The following is a 24,717-nucleotide window of genomic DNA, read 5'->3' on the forward strand; positions in this document are numbered from 1 at the left end:
ATTAACTCCACAAAGCTAACTCAGTTGATAAATAAGTACTTGAAAAGCCATCACCTTTGGACTTAGCTGTAAAGGTTTCAAAGTATGATCAAATTTAAAATGAAAACGACAATATAGTTATTGACAAAAAATTGCAAATGTGAACAATCGACCATACAATATAAGTTTTTTCCACTATGCACAGAATTTTAGAGAAATAAGATCAATAACATTTTTAGGAACAATAAGGGTTCCTTGTTACAAATAGGCAACCATGGATATATGCCTGTATAAATATTGTATCATTATGTACTTAAATTTAGAGGATACTACATGCTTCAGCAGCAGGTCTACCCAAATTACAACAATACAGAGATTAAAATGGTACTTGCACAAGGATGGTATGAAAATTTGTGAAGTATTCCATATTTTTCATTCTTCAAATGCAAGAAATGAAAAGCAGTTATTAAAAAGTTGATTACAAAAATACAAGTGTAACAATACATGTAATTCATAGAATTAAAGGTTAGTTTGACATCAGTATATTAAATCTTCACCTTAGAAAGGCCCTTACATAGCATAAACTTTATAAAACTTGAAATTAGATAACATTGTCATTTTGTCCCAAAGAAATAAAATTTAAACCATGGTCATAGGGGGTTCCCGGAAGATGGTGGAGGAGAAGCTGTAGGCTAAACAAGCTCTCGCATAGATAGCAGTTTTAGAGTTCCAGTGAACAGTCCTAAGCCAGAGAATCACACCAAGTGTGCCATCAATATACACAGAGTTAGGACAGAGAGGGAAAATCCAGGCAAGGAGACAGATCTGAGCACTTGCCAGCAGCCTCGGTAGCAGAGTTGGCCATAGCCGCCATCCTGTAACACAGAGAATGTAGGACAAAGGAGCCAGACACGGTGGACAAGCAGATTCTACTCAACACCAGCAAGAACTGACAAGGGGCAGACATCTTCATCTTGCAGTTCGCAGACCAGAGACCACCAAGGAACCAAGACTCGGCGGGAGTAGAAGCCAAACGTCCTCACTCCTTCTCAGAGAGCAGAGGAGAGAAGGCCACCACTCCCCCCCAACTACCGGACATCTCCATCTTGGGTACTGACAAAGCTCGGTGGAGCTGCTAGCTCCAACTAAGGCCTTGGAAGAAAACTAGAGTCATTTAGCAGGTCACAAGAACCTAAACTGACTTGCCAGAGAGCTCCACCCAGGGAAAAATCACCCAGCTCAGGTGCAAGCCCCAAGAGCGGCTTTCTTCACTGGGTAATCAGAGCCAGAGTCTGCCCCTTCCTTTAGCAGCCTTGACAATCAATTGAAATTCAGTAAACACAAACCTGGAGAGTGGCTCCAGGCTGGGCTCTCTGAGTTTCTCACAAGCTACCTCCTGGGAAAAGCTACTGTTTGCTGAAAGGCCTCAACTCTACCCAGAACCTAGCCTCACCACAGCATCTCCAAACTTGAGGAAAAAGCCATCTCCCTCTTTTGTGTTAATCAAAGCAGATCTCCCTCCCATTGAACTAACCTGAGAGGAGGATCACAAAATCCTGGGTAAAGTAGAGCACTTTTCTGCCTGTTCAAACAAACTGACTTAAGAAACCAACCAAGCCATAGGAAAATCAAACACCACAAGCAGACCAGAGACTCCAACAAGAGGCTGGTTACAGACACAAGGGAGATACAGGATTTTTCCCACCACTCCCCAAAAAATTAAAGAACTATTTTTTTTTGTACATTTTATTAAAAAATTTTTTTTCTAAAACGTTTTTTTTTTTAATTTTTACCTTTTTTGAAAAAACAAGTTTCCTAGTAACTATTTTCCCCTCTTATAATTTTTATTTCAGTGGTATATGTGTGTGTGCGTTATTCTTCTTTTTTTCTTAAAATTTTTTTTTGTTTTTTATTTTGCTCTATTGAACTTCTGATCTTTATTCTTTCTTTCTTATTCTTTTCACCTTTACTTCTCTTTTGTTCTTTTTTATGTGACTTAATTGTTTTTCTGCACATTCTCAGATATACACATAGTCAATTATTAGACCTTATCCTCCATGTGTACACAATTAATCCACAAACTTGTTACTCAGTTCAAAACCTCTTAGACTTAAATTCCTTAATAGCATTACTACCTATTTATACCTATGTAATATTTTAAGTATTTTTATTTTTAAGTTTTTCACATCTCCTTTATATCCCTCCCCTTCTGCATTATATGCACGTTCTTCTCTGAATATTTCGTTTTCGATTCTGCATAATATTTTTAATTTTTACTTTTCTATTTTTTCTTGTCTCTTTTTCCCCCTTTCTCTTTTCTTTTTTCTCTCTCTACTTTCATCCTATCCAACCTATGTCCTGCTTTGAGATTAAGACTTAGTTAAGTTAAATCTCCCTGTGCCTTCCCACATCTCTCTATTCCTATTTTTTACCCACATCTCTCCCTCAGCCTAATAATTTCTGGTTTGCCAAATTCGGATTTGCAGTTTGTAGCCCATTAATATATAGTTGTTTGACGTTGAATAGATGTTCTATTGAACTATATTGAATCTGCAGACTATTGACTGGGCAAATATAGACTTTGGTTGATGCTTGCCTTAAGATAGTGTTCAAGCAAAAAACTGGTGTTATTTTCATCCCAAATAGGCAGAGTAAGCTGGAAAATCAAAAGAAAAATGTCAAGTCCGGGTATCTCAACTCCCACTCATGATAATCAGGGGACAGAACAGATAATGAATAATCCAGAGGAGAGTTCCCAAATAGCTCTACAAACACTGCTGGCAAACATGATAAATGAAAAGATTGAAAACATACAAAGGAATCTGTATGAGCATGATAAGGAGAGAAGGAAGCAAACAAAAGATCAATGGAGGCAAACAAAAGGTCAATACAGGAAAAGATTGAAAACCTACAAAGGACTGTGTATGAGCATGATAGGGAGTGAGAGGAGGCAAACCAAAGGTTTATAAAGGAATATCCTGAGCGTGAGGAAGCTACTCAAAAACTGATACAGGATTTGCGTGAACAGCTTGAGAATACTCAAAGAGAAAGGCAGGAATGGCATGAGCAGGTTGAGAACACTCAAAGAGAACTACAGGAATGGCGTGAACGTGAGGAAGCTAAGCGAAGAGTAATACAGGAATTGAGAGAGCAGGATGAGGATACACAATGATCACTAAAGGTATTCATGGAATCCAGTAACAAACAGCTGAAGTAATTAAGGGAGACCACAAAGGGAATGTTGAATGGAACCCAACAGAAGAAATGGGAATCTAAGCAAACCATAACCAAACAACTAAGTGACTTGAGAATAAACACTGAACACCAAATTAAGGAAGTAAAGAAGTTTATACAAGATCTAAAACAAAGCTTCAATAAAGCATTTGAAGCCATCAAAGCTGTCCAATTAGAAGGAAAAGAAATTTTAAAAAAGTGGAAACTCTTGACAGCAGGTTAGACCATGCAGAAGATCGAAACTCGGGGATTGAAGACAGCCTAAATATTATAGAGAAAGAACATACAACCATCCAAGTCAAGTCCAAGAAATATGACAGATCTATCCAACAGTTGGAAGACAGCATCAGAAGGCCTAATCTAAGGATAATGGGTGTAGAGGAGCACCTAGAAACATAAGAAGTAAATCGTCTAGGAAATTGGTTTAACAGAATCCTAGCAGAGAACTTCCCAAACATGGAAAAAGATAGGCCTATTCAGATACAAGAAGCTTTTAGAACTCCAAATAGACCAGACAGGAACAGGACATCCCACCGTCACATTATAATCCGCACAGGATGAATTCAGACCAAGGAAAAGATCCTTAAACATTTGAAGGAGAAAAGATTAATCACCTATAAAAGCAAACCAATTAAAATCACCTCAGATTTCTCAGCAGAGACAATCAAAGCAAGAAGAGCCTGGAATGATGTACGCCATGCCTTAAAAACAAACAGCAATCAACCAAGAATACTGTACCCAGCTAAACTCTCCTTCATAACTGAAGGCCAAATAAAAACCTTCCATAGCAAAGAAAAATTGAAACAATACATCTCCACCAAACCAGCCCTACAAAAGATCCTTAAAGACGTCCTACGCATAGAAAACCAACAAGACCACAATAAAGGCCAATAAAATGCACCCAAACTGAGAATCCAAGAACATAGGAAGAACCCAGTTTTTGTAGCCCCCAAGAAGGTAGATAACATGACAGGAGCTCCCAAATTCCTCTCAGTCCTATCTCTCAACATTAACATACATAATTATCCAATTAAGCGACATGGACTCTACAGTAGGATTAAAAAGCAAGATCCTTCTATCTGATGTCTTCAGGAGTCACATCTTGCCAGTAAACACAAACACATTTTAAGTGTTAAAAGCTGGATGAAAATCTACCAAGCAAACGGCCCCCATAAACAGTCGGGAGTTGCAATCCTAATATCAGATAAAATAGTCTTCAAATTAAAATTCGTGAGAACAGATAAAGAAGGTCGCTCCATAATAATTAAGGGATTTCTCCTTCAGGAGGATATTACAATTTTAAATATCTATTCACCAAACAACGGAGCACCAAAATTTATCCAAGAAACATTCCTTTCCCTCAAATCCCACAGAGATCCAAAGACATTAATTGTTGGGGATTTTAATACACCACTCTCCCCTCTAAATAGAAAATGTGGTATATATATACAATGGAATTCTATGCCTCCATCAGAAAGAATGACATTGCCCCATTTGTTAGGAAATGGAAACACTTGGAAAAAATTATATTAAATGAAGTAAGCCAAGCCCAAAGAAACATAGGTCCCATGGTTTCGCTTATTTGCAATATCTAATATATGTCTGAGTCAAGCAGAAAAGGTCAGATAAGGTGATGTTAGGGAAATGAACCCTAATATATGTATTCAAATGTTTTTTTTTTCTTTCTTGCGATTGTTTCTAACGCATTTATGAGATTATTTGTTTGTTGCTTTATATGTCCCTCCCCCACAGTATAACCCCTGCTTTCACTGTATTTGATGTCGTTATAATTTGTGGAGGGGAAGGGGAAAAAAAGTCGTTTAAATAAGGATACAGATGCACCCGTTTCAACAATGAGAAGTACTAGTTGTTATGTCGAAAATGAACTTTACAACTTTGGTGCGGGGGGGGGGGGGGGGCGAAGATTGGGTGGGGCAGAGGAGGAAGGATGGGAAGGTATATAAAAATGTTTATTCTTTCATGTGGTTGTTTCTATCACATTCATAAAATTATTTGTTTGTTGCTTTGTATGTCCCTACCCCACGGTCTAACCCCTGCTTTCAGTGTATTAGATGTTGGGATAATTTGTGGAGGGGAAGGGAAAAAACAAATTATTTAAATAGGGATACAGGTGGACCCTTGCAACAACGATATGTACAAGTTATTTTGTTGAAAAATGAACTTTACAATTTTGGCCTGGTGGAGGGGAGGCGGGGGTAGTGGGTAGGGGGAGAATAATCGGAGGTGAGGGGTTGGGGGTGCAAGATGGGAAGGGATGGGAAGGGGAAACAAAGGAGGAGGCAACAATTCTTGATAAGAAATGTACTCATTATATTGCCCATGTAATTGTTACTCTTTTGTATGGTATTTTCACAATTAAAAAAATTGTAATTGTTAAAAAAATAAAAAAAGAAATAAAATAAAAAAAATAAAAAAGAAATAAAATAATATAAGGACCTAGGAAAAAGGAATCTTAAACTTTTTCTATATGGAATGTAATCTGAAAGGACACATTTATTAATGAAGGTATATATTATATAACAATGTAGACTTCAAAGTATTATATCTAGAAGACAATGAAATAGATTATGGAGTTTATACAAACATAGATACTTTTTGTAGACAAGCACCAGGAATATCTTTAGTTTCTATACTATTCATTTCAACCGATAAGTTAAAATTAAAAAAATCACAAGCTCTGCAGAAATAATTATAGATGCATACAAACAACTCTTGAATACATTTTGACATCAAAGTCAGGCAATTCACGTGGAAGAATACTATGGAATCCATGAATTTTTAAATTAAGATATTGCTGTTGCTTTGTATATGAAAATATTTTATAGGAACACAAAGTATGGACTGGCACTTTTGAAATTTAAGAAACTTAACCAAACCATTTCTACATAGGAGAACAATATGTACAGCCATCCACAACTTCAAAGAGGTACTGATACATACTTATCCTTTTGGCAATATCAAATGCAGTTTATTCCAAGTTGTTCTTCAGACCTGGTTTGATATAATGGTTCAACAGAAGGAGATACAGCATATCTTCGCTATTTCTATTCCCAGCAGCAATATGCAAGGGTGTCAAGAGGCCTTTAGTTTGGGGATTGGTATCTGCATCATGATGAAGTAAGAACGAATCCATTCTGGTGTTATTCCACATATAAGCACTGTGCAGGGGTGCCAAGCCATTCAGAGTTATTGCATGAATATCTGCCTTGAGCTACCAACTCATGGACAATGTCTAAATGTCCACTCTTGGCTTCCCGATGAAGAGGGGTATACTTACCTCATCCCTAGTATACATATGAGTGCACTTTTTGGAAAGTAGTCTCGGCACTGTAGTAAGGCGATTAATTTCGGCATACCAAAGAAGAAATTTGCATGGATTCTTCTCCGTTATTTTCTTGCAATTGATACCATTCCTCACGTTTTCACCTCGTTCCTTGTCTTCATCAGAATTGCCTAACCAGAGACTTTGAGTACCAGTGGGAATGAGATGCCCATGTATTTCCCCAATAGTTCACGTTTGTTGAAATGGTCAGAAAAATCCAGTTAATTTTCTGCATATGTTTTTTCACCATGATTTATTTTCTCTTTTTCCATTTTTACTATACTAAATTATTCTAACTGGAGAGTAGTGAATTGATAGAGAGCAGAGGAAAGATTTTCCTCCGTATTCAAATGCATAGACTGAAAATGAGGACCAGTGGTGTCTTCATGTGCAGCTTATTCTAGGAAGGAGAAAATAGGAAACAATGCCTTCTACGTAAAATATTTGTGAAATACCATGATAGAGTTTAAGAGAACTTACTATACAATATATGAACTTTAAGAGCATTCTAATAGATGCATTATTTATTGGTACCCAACATTAGAAAAAAATGTATAATATAGTAGTAAAATAGAAGTCCTTTGCATGACTATTTAAATTCCTTGTTTTTTTAAAGACACTTGTTTTCATCTAAAAAAGTAATCCTATCTATTGTCTTCAAGTAATTTTGATGATTGAAGATGCTTAATGAGAAGTCAAAATGTATTAGTATTCCTTTGATATCAATTAAATTTTATTTTTCTTCTTGGAGAATATAATGATCAAAGCAATATTTCAGAATCAGCAAGCAAGAGTTCAGCATCATGCTTCCAGTGCAAGTGGATCACCAGTAAATGATCCTCGATACCATTTTCCACAAAGTTTTTTCATAGATACAATCTGTCTGCCTTCTCTAGCTGCTTTCCTATCCTGGACCTTTTCTTTCATTGTGCAGGAAAAGTGTGATTCAACTGATTTCAGTCATATTTGTTCCTAGAATTATCAAGGATTTAGATTCTTTTTTTTAAATTAGTTGTGGAGCCTGAACTCTGGGCTTCGGCACCGTCCTTGAGTTCTTCAAATCAAGGCAAGCGCTCTACCACTTGAGCCACAGAATCACATTTGTGGTTCAAGCGCTCTACCACTTGAGCCACAGAATCACTTCTGTGGTTATGTTTATGTGGTGCTGATTTGGGAAATGGTAGAGCAGAAAGTGAAATGATGCAACCAAATATATAAAAGCAAAATAAATTAGGACAATTATGGAGCAACCATATTGTCTATGAAAATCATGAAAGAGAGAGAGGAAGAGAGATACAGATGTGCAATGACCTAGCTAGCCACAAAATCAATGTTTCTGATCTATATACAGAGCAAACAAATTTATTTTTTATTTGTTAAAAGAGATGGAAATAGAATTTATGTATTTACTTGAAATTAGTACATACATTTTTAGTCGCCTACATAAAGAGACATAGCTTTGACCAAATTACAGACAAGAATCTTAATCCTTGGGCTGGGAAGGTGGCTAAGTGGTAGAGTGATTTTCTTGTAGCTTACTACACTGTGGAAACTACCTTCCAAAAAGGCCACTCATATGAATACTAGGGATGAGGATGAGTATAGCCCTCTTCATTCGGGAAGCCTAGAGTGGACACTTAGACATTGTCCATGAGTTAGTAGCTCAAGGCAGATATTCATGCAATAAATCTGAATGGCTGGTCACCCCTGCACAGTGCTTATATGGGAAACATATTGCAGCTCACACACACACACACACACACACACACACACACACACACACACACACACACACACACACATCATCATATTTCTTCTTAAGTATTTTTTGTGTATGGTCTTAAGAAGAAATTTACATTACTAACTTAAATTTCTGACAGAACAATATAATCACTGTAAATCTTGCTTCTATATTCTCAGTATTAAATTGCTACCTAAGTATGTGCAATAGATAAGTATAAGAAAAAGTAGGAGCCACACTAGTGTCTCATGTCTTTATTCCTAGCTAATCAGATAGACGAAATCTGATGTTTGTGGTTTGAAACCAGACCAAGGAAAATAGTCCATTAGATTCTGGTTTGAAAGTAACCAGCAAAAGCTAGAAATGGAGCTGTGTTATATGCAATAAAATGCTAGCCTTAAGAAAACTAAAACAAAAAATCACAAATTCTAGGACAGAGCTAGGCCCTGAGTTCAAGCTCTAGTATTAGTATTTAACTAATGAAGGAATGAATTAGTTAATTACCTAAAATAAAATAAGTGGTCACATGTGGAGGGGCAGATAAAATGTAACAACCCTGGTGAGTGGAATATGTATTATTTTGTAATAAGGCAAATTATCATTTGTCCTAATCACTAATATTTTATTTGAAAATTTTTGTACAAAACCCCTGAATTTGGCATGTGTATATATGTGTACATGTGGACACATGTGTGTTTAAGTGTGTGTGTGTGTGTGTGTGTGTGTGTGTGTGTGTGTGTGTGCGCGCTGTTGCAATGTTGCTTGCCAATTTGAACAGGATGAGGCTGAAAAGAGCTGTGTTGCAATGCTTTTTATTTATCAGTGTTCTGTCCTGTCATTTCAGTGGAACCACCCTTCTGTACATTTTATTTGTTAATAACATCATCATAATCAAAGCATTTACAACATTATGTTAGATAAAAGAGATAATTTTCAGCGCTTAGTATATATTAGTTAAAAAGATACACATATAATTGGGTAGTAAGTTATTACTGTAAGAAGACTGTCAGTTCAAAATATGTATTTGACCTCTTAAATTGCTTATATTTTTAAGAAATACTCATGGAGTGATTTTGACCAACTTGAACAAATAGGTATTACTCTCTGGTTATTTCTGTGAAACGCAAGGTGGATAAACTCTTTCTGGATTTCTGTTGATAATAACTTTCTTTGTAATATCGTATCTATTCACACTAAGATAATAAACCCTGTATTTTTAAGATTTGTATATCCCATCATATTGACTGAAAATCAGTATTGTGGCTATTCTTGTTAGATATATATTTCAAAAACAAAAAACAAAAACACGTGTCACCTCCAGATTGTGGATGCATTTGAAGTTTGTACATACAAAGGTTTCTTCATTAATAGTTCTTTTGTGGGAGTAACTATCACAACTTTAACAAATAAGGCTTTTAGAATATCTTTTCCAATATAAATAACATTCAAGATCGAGTCTTGCAATTTCTGAAAACCATTTAAATATTTTACTATTATTTTAGTTCATTGACTGTACAGCTAAAGACATTTCTGAAATATTGTTAAGATCTGAAAATGTAAGTGGGTATATAGGCTTTTTATGCATCATTTTAGGAAAAGACAGTTTTTATGAAACTAAAAGAAACAGAAAAAAAGAATGTAAGTGAATTGGGTAACCTAATTATTAGTATAATTTTGTTTTCAATTAGCACAGTCCTTTGAATGTAGATGATGCAGTTAAATTGTTTTTTGTCTCACTGTGCTTCAGTTATTTTTAGATTATTTGCAGTTATAAGAATGAATTTGTACGCCGGGCGCTGGTGGCTCACGCCTGTAATCCTAGCTACTCAGGAGGCTGAGATCTGAGGATCGCGGTTCAAAGCCAGCCCGGGCAGGAAAGACCGTGAGACTCCTATCTCCAATAAACCACCAGAAAACCGGAAGTGGCGCTGTAGCTCAAGTGGTAGAGCGCTCGCCTTGAGCTGAAGAGCTGAGGGACAGCGCCCAGGCCCAGAGTTCAAGCCCCACGACCGACAAAAAAAAAAAAAAAAAAAAAAAAAAAGAATGAATTTGTAGTTTAAATAAAGGTGTTTTAAAATGATTAGGATTAATCTTGTGTTTTGTATTCTACTCCCATGAAAATGAGTTATTATCAAGTGTTAATAGTTTATAATTGAATCTTCAGTATCATAAGAAATTTTGAAAAAATTTGGTAGTGTTGATGTCTTTTTTTCGGGGGAATCCAGTAGTGGGGCCTGAACTCTGGGCACTGTCCCTCAGCTCTTCAGCTCAATTCTACCGCTCTACCACTTGAGACATAGTGTCACTTCCAGCTTTTTTCTTTTTGCTTATGTGGTTTTGAGGAATCGAACACAGGGCCTCATGCATGAAAGGCAAGCGCTCTACCACTAAGCCACCTTCCCAGCCCTTCATGTCTTTTTAAACCAATAGTATTCACAAAATGGAGAGTCTTTAATTCATACTTAGGCCTTGGTGTCTATTATTTTTAACCTCTCATTCCTAACATTAATGATAGGTTAGAGTGCATTTTTGGTTATAGCAAAGATAAAATATTTATCTAGGGTCAAAGGTGATTTTTATATCTGTCTTGCTTTAATAGCATTTTAAAGTAGTACCTTTCTCTCAAAATGTTGGGTATAAAAAGCAATTAAAATACTTCTAATGGTAAACAACTTAGTTGAGCTACAATGTGGAAATGATTGGTCCATAAGACCTGCTGTCTGTTTCCATCAGGAATTATGGAGGTCATTTTCAGTAAGACAGTGTTAAACAGAGATAGGGTCCCCATGCAGTTCAGTGTTTAGTGAAGGGTTAAAATATGATTTCTACTATTTTGAGCTAGAAATCAAGAATGTTATACTTTAGCAGTTCTTTTCACCAGGGAGGTATGCATTGATTATGAACTTTGAGTATTCATATTACAGTTCCCTATTTTCTAACAAAGATGAAGTGAAATATTATGAGTGTACACAATAATTCTGGGAAAATTTCCTAGAATTTGTAGACTAAGTAATGGTATTTTAGTCACAAAATAGAATGAGGTTAATTGATACAGTGGGAGATGAACCTCAGGCTAACACTTACCATGTGTGCAATGTTGTACTAGTAATTCCAACTTTGAAGACTACAATATCATCAACTGAGAATTAAAAATGTAAGGAGCTCCATTTTATGGAATTATTGTGAGGATTAAATTATAAACCATAGGTAAGGTACTTGGAAAAACAATCAATTAACGTTTGGCACATTCTACCTGTTATGTTATCATGTGATGAAATCTAGCATTTTTACTGTGATATTATATGTGCAATGTGATGTATTGATATTCATTGCATTGGTCACTTTTCTGTCACTATGAGGAAAATAGCTGCAAAGAAAATTTCTGAGGTGGAAACTATTATATTGACTCATGGTTTAAGAGAACGCAGTTTAAGATCAAATGTCTCCCTTGTTTTTAATCATGTGTTTATTATCTTAACTAGTTGTACACCGGAATTTCCATTCAATAAATGAATTTTTTAAGTATAATGGATCTTTATATAAATTTTCCTACCCTTCCAAACCTCACCCCACTTTAATTTTTTCTAGTTTCATATTATTTCCATTGAATATAATGTCTTCACTGTTACTCCATAACTCTCTTTATTCCTTCCATTTGACTTCCCCTCACATCTTCCAAGTGATAGTTTTCTGGTATTCATTTTTTTGGATTAAAATTCAATTTTATAAGAAATTACACCTTTTAAATATTGCTCTGAAAAATGAAAGCTTTGGTTAATACGTTGTTTAACTTGCATAAAATTCTGGCTTCCAAATACGCAACAGAACATGGGTCCTTTGTGTGTCTGGCTCTGACTTCGTTTACTTAAGATATTTTTCGATCTATCCATTTCTTTGCAAATAATGGATAGATCCAATAAAATTGTGTATATATGACACAATTTCTCCAATCATCCTTCCGCCAAAGGGCATCATGGCTGTTTCCATAACTTGGCTATGGTGAATAGTGCACTATTGAAGATGGTTGTGAAAGTGATTTTACTGTAACCTTTTGGAAGAATTCATCACTATCTTTCTGGGAGCAATCCTCTAGCCAGTTTTACAGAATAAGCACATCCTTCCCTTCATCTCCATCACAACGTATTGCAAGTCCTCAAAAACAAACTACCCCATACAAGTCTCAATAAGCTAAAACCACACTGTGCCCATATTCTTTCAATACATTTTTAATAATTACATAAATTTAGTGATAACCTTCTATGTACTTTCTTAATGTGGGAATGAGAGACATAAAAACAGAGTAAAAGTAAGAAATATGCATTTTAATTAGCTATTATCATATTTAAAATCTTTTTCAGCTCTATTCATAGCCTCACTTACTATTATTTTAATCTTTATTTGATTACTTCATCTATCTCCTAAATTATAACAAGTGAATTAAATACAGACAAAAGAAGGAGAAAAGTAAAGTGTCCTAAGTCAAGTTTCTTTTTAATCCATCTAATAGTTTGGACCAAAAGTCGGTGAAAATGGGAAAAAAATAAAATAGAAAATAGAGCATTGTATATACCTGTTACAATGTAAGGGTATTTTAATAGTAATATGATAATTAGTTCCCAAAGAAATAAGAGAAAGAATAGCTAAACTCTAAAGGGAAAAAATGAAGAGAGAAAAGAAGCAAAGTAAAACTTTTATCAATAACAAACACAAGAGTTTGGAACTGGAAAGGTAGTGGGAATATTCCAAGTAACAATAAAAATTGCTAGCGTGGATAGACTATGGATCACATTTTATCATATATAATTTTGATAAAACATACTAGGAATGAAAGTTTCAAAGTCATGATTTAAAACACTATTTGGATTACAACTAGGCAGTATAGCTCAGTGGTAAAACATTGGCCTAGCATGTGTGAAGCAATGGTGTGACCTCCCAAAAATTACAAAGTACACACAAAGTACACACACACAATAACCACACATAAACACACACATACACACCACATACACATATTTGGAATATAGATGTTATCATATTAAACGGAGGAAAGTATCACAAATAGTAAAAGTATGTTATATGAAATCATAATATTGCTCATACTATTTAAAAGTTTAGTACAAATAAAATAATCAAAATATACTTGTATTTTAATAGCTTAAGTAAATTGAAAATTAATAGAAGAAATGAGAACCTTTGCAAATAAGTTTAAATAATAAACATTTTGAAATATGTGTCCTTTTATTTTGAAAAAAGATTGTTACTGGTGTTTTAACTCAAGATTTAGAATATGATAGCGAGGTACTGTATATAACACTAGCAATGACTATATCTCTAATCATTTCACTCTGAATAGTTTTATAATAAGGTCACAGAGTTTCTCAGTATTTCCCAAATTACAAACTCTACTTACACTTCCCACCATAGCTAGAAAATGGATGCCACAAATCACCATGCCGAGCTCAAACTTTTTTTTTTAATTCAAGTAAAAATATTTCCAAAAAGTGACCAAGTAATGAAGCTTTTCTTAATAAAGTATGTGCTTCTTGAAAATACAGTAAGTATTTTTTACCTGGACAAATATGTTTATAAGTATAAGAAAATAAATTTATTTAACATCATTAACCATATAAAATTTAAGAAAACAATTTTAAAATAGTCACATATTAAATATTATAAAAGCAAAATATATGTGTCTGAATAATTTACATGTGTAAAAATAAACTGAATAATTTACATGTGCAAAAATAAACTAATTCTACAACTCTGAAAAAAATGAATTATCCTAAAGAAACAAATGAAAACATTTAAGCACAAAATTTGAACTTTAGAAAATAAAATGAAGTGTACTCTTTAGTTGACTTAATTAAGTGTAAACCCTCTGTATATCAATTTTATAATAAAAATGCATGAACAAAGAAAGCAAAAGTACCCATTGATCAGTAGCAACAGCAAAAGCATCAGTAGTTCTTGTTTTGTGTGTACAAAAATATCGATGGATGATAAGCTCTACATAGGAGAATGATTTGTATAATACTGCGATGATTTTAGCAAGTAAGATTTCAAGTCTTCAAAAGGTCAAAGAGAATTGTATATGATCCAGCCATTACACTTCTATGTATGTATTAAAGAGAAGTAAAAAATTTGTTTGGACAGGGAATGTAGTTCATTGACAGTGCACTTGAGTAGTATGTGTGAGACTCTGGAAATAATCCCCAAAAACAAATTTGAAAAGACACACTATAGAGGATGTATGCTGGACAAATTCCTGTAAGTGAATTTTATATCTATTTTAATGTCTGTTCTAAAATTTACAGCATTTCTATTTGAAGAAATGCAAGTTTGTGAAAATTAGGCTTGGAACACCTATTATTGTACAATTTACTTCCAAAGTACTAAAATGCATACAATAAAAGGAGATTATATATTGCATGTGAATTTCATTTCTGTTTTTTGAAACACAATAGCAATGACATATAGCTCCTACATGGTCCATCATTCTTTCCCCTCTCACTCTCCTCTGTTGTACAGCTCAAGTTGTTATCATTCAGATTTATTATGTTACAGCATTATCTAAATCTTAACTTATTCCTAAATTAATTTTAGTTGTTTCAAGTATTCTCTAAAGACATTTCTCTCTATATAATATCTGGGGTCATGTGTTTTTACAAGGTACAAAATATGAGTGACTATCAAACATCTAGATATCTCTGTAGAATATTGGTCCACCTGCTCAATTAACTCGTATGTAAATTCAAGGAATACAGGTCAGTGAGAACAATCTTGTAAAATGGAGTAGCTTCAGCCTTCATAGTAGCTTTGAATCTTATTACCATGTTTAGTAGTGAAGACAAAATAGTTCTACTATAGCCTTGGAGCAAACCAGCCTTGGACTAATTTTTTTAATTGTTTTGAAATTACAAAGAATTGATACCATTAAGAAAATGATTTTTTTTTGGAAATCAATTAAAAATGTTTATTACTTATTATAACTCAAATAACAAACAAGAGTATTTTTATACAATCATTACAAATATCATTTTATTACTATAGTAAAATATAGTAAAAGACCGGTCCCAATATATTATCATTATTCTTAATTCCTAATTATTACCTAAATATCTTAAACAAACTAAATAGTCATGTCTTTAACATAAACGTAAATATTCTATACTTTTTACTTAACATTTTCCAGGGGCATATATTCATGTTTCTAAGAAATGTTCACAGCAGTTAAAAGGTGCTTTTGTGAAATTAATGTGATATATTTTGTTGTTGTTTACAAGGCCTGGGCATTACCCCTAAGCCTTTTTATGCTCAAAGCCAGCATTCTACAAGTTGAGGCACAGAGGTAATTCCTGTTTTTAGTGGTTAATTGGAGATAAGAATCTAACAAGTACTTTTGTTTAGGGGGGAGTCCAGTCGTTGGGCCTGGGCGCTGTCCCTCAGCTCTTCAGCTCAAGGATAGTGCTCGACCACTTGAGCCTCAGAGCCACTTCTAGCTTTTTTCTTTTTGCTTATGTGGTGCTGAGGAAGTGAATCCAGGGCCTCATGCATGCAAGGCAAGCGCTCTACCACTAAGCCACCTTCCCATCCCCTAACTAGTACTTTCCTGTCTGGGCTAGTTTCGAACACAATTCTAAGATCTCATTACCCAGAACAGCTTAAATTATAGGCGTGAGTCACTGGCGCTTGGTTGGATATATTTTTTAAATTTTAATTATGTTTTAAGATTTTTGTTTCACTATAATATACATCATTCTACACATAAATTCAGATATATGTATATATTTCTGATGACAAATAATCTCTAAAAATGTATGTCTTTCTACATAAAATATCTCTCTCTATATCTCTCTCTCTATATATACATTGCTGAAGACAGACTTACTCTAAAACTTTTATGCTATTTTTTGACCTTTTTCATTTCAAAGATATACAGTCTATTGTTCCAAAAGTTTCCTAGAATACAATAACTAATATTTCAATAGAATGTAGAAACTATTACTTTCAAGGGAATTTGAGATATACACACGATATTGCAGTAACATTTACAGTGTATTACTTGAAATAATTCTGTTCACACTTAAATATTTGTGTGTAGTGATGGGGAGAGAGGAAGTTAATTCATACTGGCTAGGAATTTGCAATACTTCCAAAATCTATTCAATAATTTGATATAAGCACGTAGTCAACCTACCTGTTATGGTTTAGTTTTTTTTTTGTTTCTTTATTTGTGTAAATTTTTAATATGGATGCATGCACAGTGGTAACATTAAAAATATTAATCCAGATTTTGTGGGTATTTATATTTCTCTTGGGGAAACTAATGAGCTCCAACAAAATATCCATAAGGAGCCTTTCAATTCCAATATCACAGTTTGTCTTATAATGCTTTAAATTCTACACACTCTAAAGTGGACATAGGGTCATATTGTGGAACTTTTCTCCTCAGAGAGTGAGTACTACCCTATTGCTTAACATGGACAATGTACCTTCATACATAGACTGGGCATGTGCAAAGAAGAAGTGGTATTTGAACAATTTTCTTAGCAGTTTTTACAGATGAAATGGAAATAGAGCAACTATGAGCTCAAAAGGAATGTCCAAAGAAGACAAGGACACAAAGTAGAATGTGACAAGAAATGATGAATTATAATTTCAAATAATGTGCCCAGGTGTGAGGGTGTGTTCAAAGTACAGATTCAGACAATGTACTTGAATATCTTGGGGGAAAACTGCTTTAACCTATTTTGGGATAATTGTACAAGTACAAGCCCCTAACTCTGATTCTAATCAGCCACAACATCATCAACTAGGGTCTATTTTCCAACTGCAAAGTGAGAAAAAAAAGGGCTCATCACAGTTAGTGTTCAGGTTGAAGCAATGGTAATCACATAACTTTTCTATAATTCTTCAATTGTTTTGGAGAATTAAAATAGGAAAAAGCCAAGTAATTATTTTGCATGTACCTAAATTAAGTGGGATGTATTCTATTGGTCTCATTTTAACTTGAAAGTTATAGATTATGTCTTTTAATACTCTATCTTGGAACAATGATCTGCTGTCAGTCATTTTCTTCTCTTCCCCTTCTTTTCCCCTTCCACTTATATAATTGTTATTTAAAGAGACATACTTAAGCTTGCATTTCTAAATTCTTCAAAATTATCTGAACTACTTTATACTTCTGGCAGCCTCCTTTATCTTTCACAAGGGAAATATTTTTGACACTACCAGTTTTGTCCTCTATGATATTGGATATCTTCCTGCCTAATTCAGTGCAAGATATACATGAGACTCATCCAGATATTTCAAAACCCGTACCATCATAAAATCCTATCTTACTTAGAAATCATGCTTTTAGAATGTCTGGGGAAATGTCATCTCTCATTTTTGATTTTTCGCTTTTGGTTTTTTTTTTTTTTGTCGGTTGTGGGGCTTGAACTCTGGGCCTGGGCGCTGTCCCTCAGCTCTTCAGCTCAAGGCAAGCGCACTACCACTTGAGCTACAGCGCCACTTCCGGTTTTCTGGTGGTTTATTGGAGACAGGAGTCTCATGGTCTCTCCTGCCCGGGCTGGCTTTGAACCGCGATCCTCAGATCTCAGCCTCCTGAGTAGCTAGGATTACAGGCGTGAGCCACCAGCGCCCGGCCCATCTCTCATTTTTGAAAGACATTAAGTGATACTATATGCAGTCATGTTCTAAACCAATATGCCACTCAGTAGATTAACGAATTGACAAAATGTGGTTTATGTATGCACGGTGGAATTTTATACTTCAAATTCATACGGAACTGGAAAGACTTGGAAAATCCTAGGAAGTAAAATAAACAAGACACAAAGAAACAGATTTCGTGTTTTCCTCATTTGTAGTAAGTTGGAAATGTCTAGGATAGTCCTAGCAATTGAGCAGAATTGCTCAATAACTATGTTTGTATGACCATATAAGATGATGATGAACAAAATGACCTCCTGGATATGGAAACACAGTTTTCTGTTTGTGGTTGCTGTTTTTAATTTCTTTTTTCTTTTGTGTTTTCTCTTTGGTTTATCCCCTGTTATATTTGATTTCAGTATCCTGTGTATTGTATATACATTTATCTTAATTTGGCAAGGGAAGAGGCACAACGAAATGGTGATATAAAGAACAAAGTGCAAACCAGTGCAATAGCAATACTCAAAAACAACATGTTGGAAATTTACATTACAACTTATGAGCGGTATAGGGGTGAAGGAAAACTGTGAGAAAAATGAGGGATCAGGTAAAAAGTTCGACATGTTATGTATTCACTACCTTACAATTACTGCAACCCCTTCTATATATCTATCACCTTGATAATAAAATTAAATTAAAAATGAGCTGCATAAAATATAATTTCACTGTATTGGTATAGTAAATATTATTCTATGTGTATTGCCTTTTTAAGAAATGAACATTTTGGCTACTAATTTGAATTAATTACCCCTTTATTAGAGGGGCATCATCTTGAATATTGTGAAACTATACAATATTTTCAGAATATACTTGCCATTATTTTGAAAAAAAACATTATTTTAGTAGTGTCTCATACTAAAACAGAAATAGTTCAATTCTATGGAAACTCCTAACTTTTCAAACTGAATAATTGTTAAGAGGGCAGAGTATATGTGTTCTTCAACATTCCTATTGTTACTAACTACTCATTTTCAAATTCTGAACATGCCATACTAGAGACATTCAAAACAGTACCTGTTTGCATTTTATTTAATTCTACAATAGGTACAGTTTTCAATATGGCATTACATATTTAAATTCAACAGAAAAAATAGCCACAGTCTGGCAGAAGGTAAAACTATGAAATATCTATATTAATTCCTCTAGAGTAAACATTTGTTCATCAAAGTAAGCCATTATTTCTATGACCATCAATCCCAAGTTTTTATGCCATAAAGTCATCCTAGCTCAACAATTTCCAACTTTTGCTAAAGTCATAAATTAATAACATCAATTTCTTGGCAACTTTATCTAGATTATTCATATTATCATGTTACTTATGAACTGTTGAATTTAACTATTAACTTCTAATTATACCTCACTTGAAAGAATATTTTAGGCAAATAGAATGCTAGAATCATTTGTGAATTTTTAAATTAAATCTTCTACTTAAAAACAATTTTATAGTATCCTATAGAATATTAAATTACAAAGAAAAATATTTATTTTAAATCTAAATTCTTATTTAGCCAGGTCTACAAATCCTACATTAAATGAACTTTCCTATTTCTCTAGGCTTATGCTTCTGTAATCCTTCATCATTTCTTTGAAATCTAACAGAATGATTATTGCTTTTTCAAATTCTTGGTTGGTAATCATGAGCTCTTTTGCATCTAGTAATGTTCTGTAATGCAGACGATATTTAAACACAACTGAGGATTATATATGAGTTGCAGTTCAATAGGAAACTTGACTTCTCAAAACATAAGGACAAAATTAGCCCAAACTTCCAACTGTGTGTTCCTTTCTGACTTAATTTTATTCCTTTCTTGGTTTGTTTTATTGAGACAAAATTATACTACCTAGTCCAGTGAAAGTATCACTATGTCATTCCACTCTCTAATTACCTGTTTAAGTCTGAGTGATAGAATTCCTGGCTTGTATCACATTGTCCTACCATAGTTTGTTGGTTTATTTAATCTAGATACAGACTAGCAATTCTGAACTTCTCCAATAATATTTTCCACTAGACTGGCTCAGACTGTTCATGTACTATTTTCAAAGATGTTCTAACATTTGACACAGGATATGAACATTTTCAGATGCACCTGAAGGGGTCTCTGATTCATTCTTTCTTGGATCTGATCCCTTTATTAATGATGACTTGACTTTCTTACTATTTTTGTTCCCATCCACGTAATATTCTGAAGGTTTTTGGGGAAATTTCACTTGAAAACTTTCTAATATTAAAAATTATCAGTTGATTTTAGTCTTACTCAGGACATATTTTCTAACTTTTCTACAGAATCTGAGAGTTGTTCCATATGTGTGTTTGATCATATAAGTGCCTCTGTGTGTATGTGCGTATTTGTATGTATATATGTATGCAAAAACCTCAAGCTCTTCTTCAGCAATCTTGCTCATAACTAATATTCCATCACTTGAGCCATTCTTCTAATGCATCTTTTGGCTGGCTAATTATAGTGTCTCAAAGATTGTTTTGCCCAAGCTGGATGCAAACTGAACTTCCCAGACTCCTTTGCATTCTTAAGTTTTATTTCTCCAGGAGTATCAACTTTTTTGTGAGTGTAAAATCTAAGCTGTAGCCCAGATTTTTAACTCGAGTTCATACAAAGATAAATGAACATACACATTACATATGCTGAGTGTACACTGTTAGAAATGTGATCCTAAGCAGGGTTCAAGTGGCTCACACCTGTAATCCTAGCTAATTAGGAGGCTGAGAGTTGAGGATTGCAGTTCAAATCCAGCATGATTAGGAAAGTTTCTGAGGCATTTATCTCTAATTAACCACAAGAAAACTGGAAGTGGTGTGGGGTTCAAAGGTAGAGAAAAATTTTGAGCTGAAGAATAGAGGGACAGTGCCCAAGACCGGAGTTCAGGCCCCACTATCATCAAAAAAAAAAAAAAAAAGAAAGAAAGAAAGAAAAGAAAAAAAGAAATGTGATCTTAGCCACCAGTTTATTGTTAGTATAATTCCTGCTCTCTCGATATGGACTTTTTTACAGTTAAGTCCATGGACTTATATCTAACTTGCTTGGAACCAGGATTATTTTTCCATTCTACTTTTTACAAATTTGCATGATTAGCTATCATGATTTAGAGCTAGTAGAAGAAAGAGAGTGGTCTCATCCTTCATGTTCCACTTAGTAGTAATGCTTTCTCTATGTCACTCCCATAGATCTACATACTGGCCTTGGCTTTATTATTTCAACGTTGTCTTATTTGCAGAGTCTTCTATAGAGTATTGAACCATTATACTTAAATACAGAACTTCTCTTTCTCCTATACCTATTGTTTCTCCTTCTGTTAACTTATGTACACTTGGGTAATAATGCACAACACAAACACTGACCAAAAAAAGTTTCTGAGAACCTTCTTCCCACTTAAAATCGGTCTTAATTTACAGAGCACTTAGGAAATTTGAACTAAATGTACTCCAGGATAATGGTTTTTTTTTTTCAATTATTTTATTGTGAAAATGGTGGACAGAGGGGTTAGAGTTACATAAGTAAGTTAATGACTACATTATCTAAGGAGCATTGTTACATCCTCTTTTGTCTTTCCCCTGCCATCCCTTTTCTCCCCACCACCCTGAATCTCCTCTCCTATCCCCAAGTTGTAAAGTTCGTTTTCAACATTGTCTTTTTCATCTCATTGTTACAACAGGTCATACTGTATCCTTGTTTCACCATTTTATTTCCCTTCCCCTCCCCACATTAGAAAAATGTATATGCATGATGCAGTTCACCGATATCAAACAGTGGAAACGGGTTATACCATGGAGGAAGAAAATAGAAGAGAAATAAAAAAATCACATAATACATGTCAGATACATTAAAAAAATAGTAAAAAAGAAAAAAAAGTTGTGTTCCTATTTTGGGGCTCATTTCACTTAACATAGTCTTATATGGCCATATGTACATGGATAATGTTTGATAAGCCATATGAATTCCATATTTTCTCTTTACTAATTTGTCTCTGAAACACGTGTTACCTCATGCCCAAAGATGTTTTGTGCTACTTCAATGAAGCCAGAAAACATTCATTTTGCCTGGAGCAGCACCATAGATTGTTACTGTAAGTAATTGAAAGGAACTTTTACAGGAATAGAAACTGAATCCAGGAGAGAAATTGAACATAGAGAAATTACAAAGTTCAAGTTAGTTTGTGTGGTCCTTTTACTGTACAAGAAAATAATCCAAGGATTGAAGGAAACCCTGTCCCTGACTTTTTCGAATGTTCTCTTTACTTATAAAACTTTCTGTAAACTTCTAGTTGAGAGTATTACAAAAGGAAACAATATGCCATTTGAAGGCCAGCATAGAAAAAAATGGAAATAACATTGTTGTACAATGTTCTACTGCAAAGAAACAAAGACACGGAGGTTTTAAAATGTCTTATGCAGGATATTTAACTCCTGAGCTGATTCTCTTGTTGTAAAAGTCAGATATCCATTCCTTTATTCTGGTCCTGATTTCGCCATATCAATAAGGATTCCAAAAAGCAGGATCCAGTGAGTATGATCAGCAAAAGGAGCCTCTTTTCAAACCAGTGCTTTAAGGATGGTCCAAAGAAATATGTGGGTTTTTTTGTTTCATGTTTGTTTGTTTAGTTTGTGCTGCTTCTGGGGCTTGAACTCAGAGGCTGGACCCTGTCCCTGAACATTTGTCTTTCCTGTCTACCTGCCCCCAAAGCTAGTCCACTACTGCTTGAGCCAAAAGTCCACTTCCGGATTTTTTGGTGTTTAATTAGAGATAAAAATTTGACAGATTCTCCTGCCTGGGTTGGCTTTGAACTGAGATAGTAAGAAAGCTAAGTGACATCAACTGTATGGACTTCTCTTTTGAACAAAGAAATATTAGATGAAGTTTATAATAAAGCTAATATTTGACAATTTTTAAAAGAAGAGAATGCATCCAGTAAAGAAGCCATAACTTAAATAATTCAGCAAAAGTAGGTGCACTGAATCATATTGGAAAAATTTTTCTGTTTGGGAAGATTACTATTGACTTTGTAGTTCCTTTTTGGGAAACTAAATTTTATTTGACTTTTTTTTTTGGTCGTGGGGCTTGAACTCTGATCCTGGGCACTGTTCCTCAGCTTTTTAGCTCAAATTGAGTGCTCTACCACATTAGATACAGCACCACTTCCTAGTTTCTGGTGGGTAATTGAAGATAAGTGTCTCATGTACTTTCCTGACCAGGCTAGCTTTGAACCACAATCCTCTGGTCTCAACCTCTCGAGTAGCTAGGATGACAGACGTGAGCCACCATCACCTGGCTCGTATTTCCATTTATGTGCACTTAATGACATTGTAGACAAATAATGAAAATTTGAATCAAATGATGACATTTCCGCTTTTCAGAAAATTTGAGGTAGCAATTAATATGTCTTCATTTTCCATGCTATTACATTAATGACTCATGAGCTATTGGACTCTTACTTTAGCATCCTCTGATTTCTGCGATGGTGGACTTAGTATAAATAATTGTTAGTATAGAAATATAAAAAGCCTGATGTTTTTAGAAAGCAATGGAGATCATATAGGAAAGAACAACACAGAATGACGTACAATTTATCACACAGAGATTAAGAATTAGCCTATGTGATATAGAATGCTAAAGGTAATGACGAATAAGCTTGGTTGATAACTAGTTCTTCAATAACCAAATATGGTTCCCTAGAAGTGTTTCTGGTATAATTTAGTTATTATTATTGTAAGGTCCGCTCCTGGATGGCTAACAGACTCCACTCTCCTCTCAGCAAAGTCTCCACCCAGTACCTGTGTTACCTAGGCAACTGGAACACCTGGAAGGGGTCACATCTGCATCCGCTGAGGTCACATCTGAATTTGATGTGGCCACACCTTTCTACACCCATACCCTAGATAAGCCCTAGCCCAGGCCCAGACGCCCTCTCTCTGCTCTTTTCTAGCTCTTTCTCAGCTCTTTCCTTCTCTTCTCTTTCCTAGCTCTCTCTTTCCCAGATGCTCTCTTTTCTAGCTCTTTTCTCTTTCCCAGCTCTCTCTCTTTCCTAGCTCTTTCTCTTTCCCAGATCTCCCAGCTCTCTTTCCCAGGCCTTTCCCCACCACGTGGAGGACCAAGATGGCCTGGTGCCAGCCGAAACGAGGAATAAACTTATTCCTTACCTGAATAACACGTGCATGGTGCTGTTCTTACTCAGCTACCTCTTTTTAAAAAAAACGTAACAATTATCATTTATTTCTGCCATCTGGATTTATTCCTTCACATCTATTACAACTATTAATTAGCTGGTGCCTTTCTGGTGCCATAACTAACCAAAAAGATTTATAACTCTCCCTTAGACTACCATACACATTGTGATTAGCAGTGACCACTCAAAAGCCTGGAATCTTTGAATTTCCAGGATTAATATTCACCTGATATCTAAGCACATTCCTGACATTAATTGCCGTGACTTACTAACAAAACCTTTTATTTTCTCAACATAGCCTTCTAATATAGGTAAAGTACATGAATTAAGAACGATTGTTAAGTCATAATTGGAAGGAGCAATTATATATTCAAATATAGGTTCTTTATTTGGCATTTACTAGGTAAATGCATTTTTTCCAGTCCTGGGGCTTGAACTCAGGGCCAGGGAACTCTTCCTGAGATTTTTCTCTTTTTATTTTGCTTAACGCTTGCACTCTACCACTTGAGGCACAGCACCATTTCCTTTTCTG

At 34.7% G+C, this 24,717-nt stretch overlaps 1 pseudogene; it reads left to right on the forward strand.

Annotated features, from left to right (window-relative positions):
• The first annotated feature begins 312 nt into the window (after positions 1–312).
• On the forward strand, positions 313–412 carry LOC122095412 (annotated as a pseudogene).
• Positions 413–24,717: the final 24,305 nt, after the last annotated feature.

The sequence above is a fragment of the Dipodomys spectabilis genome, unplaced genomic scaffold (assembly GCF_019054845.1).
Source record: "Dipodomys spectabilis isolate Male_0828 unplaced genomic scaffold, ASM1905484v1 ptg000349l, whole genome shotgun sequence".
NCBI classification, from domain to species: domain Eukaryota; kingdom Metazoa; phylum Chordata; class Mammalia; order Rodentia; family Heteromyidae; genus Dipodomys; species Dipodomys spectabilis.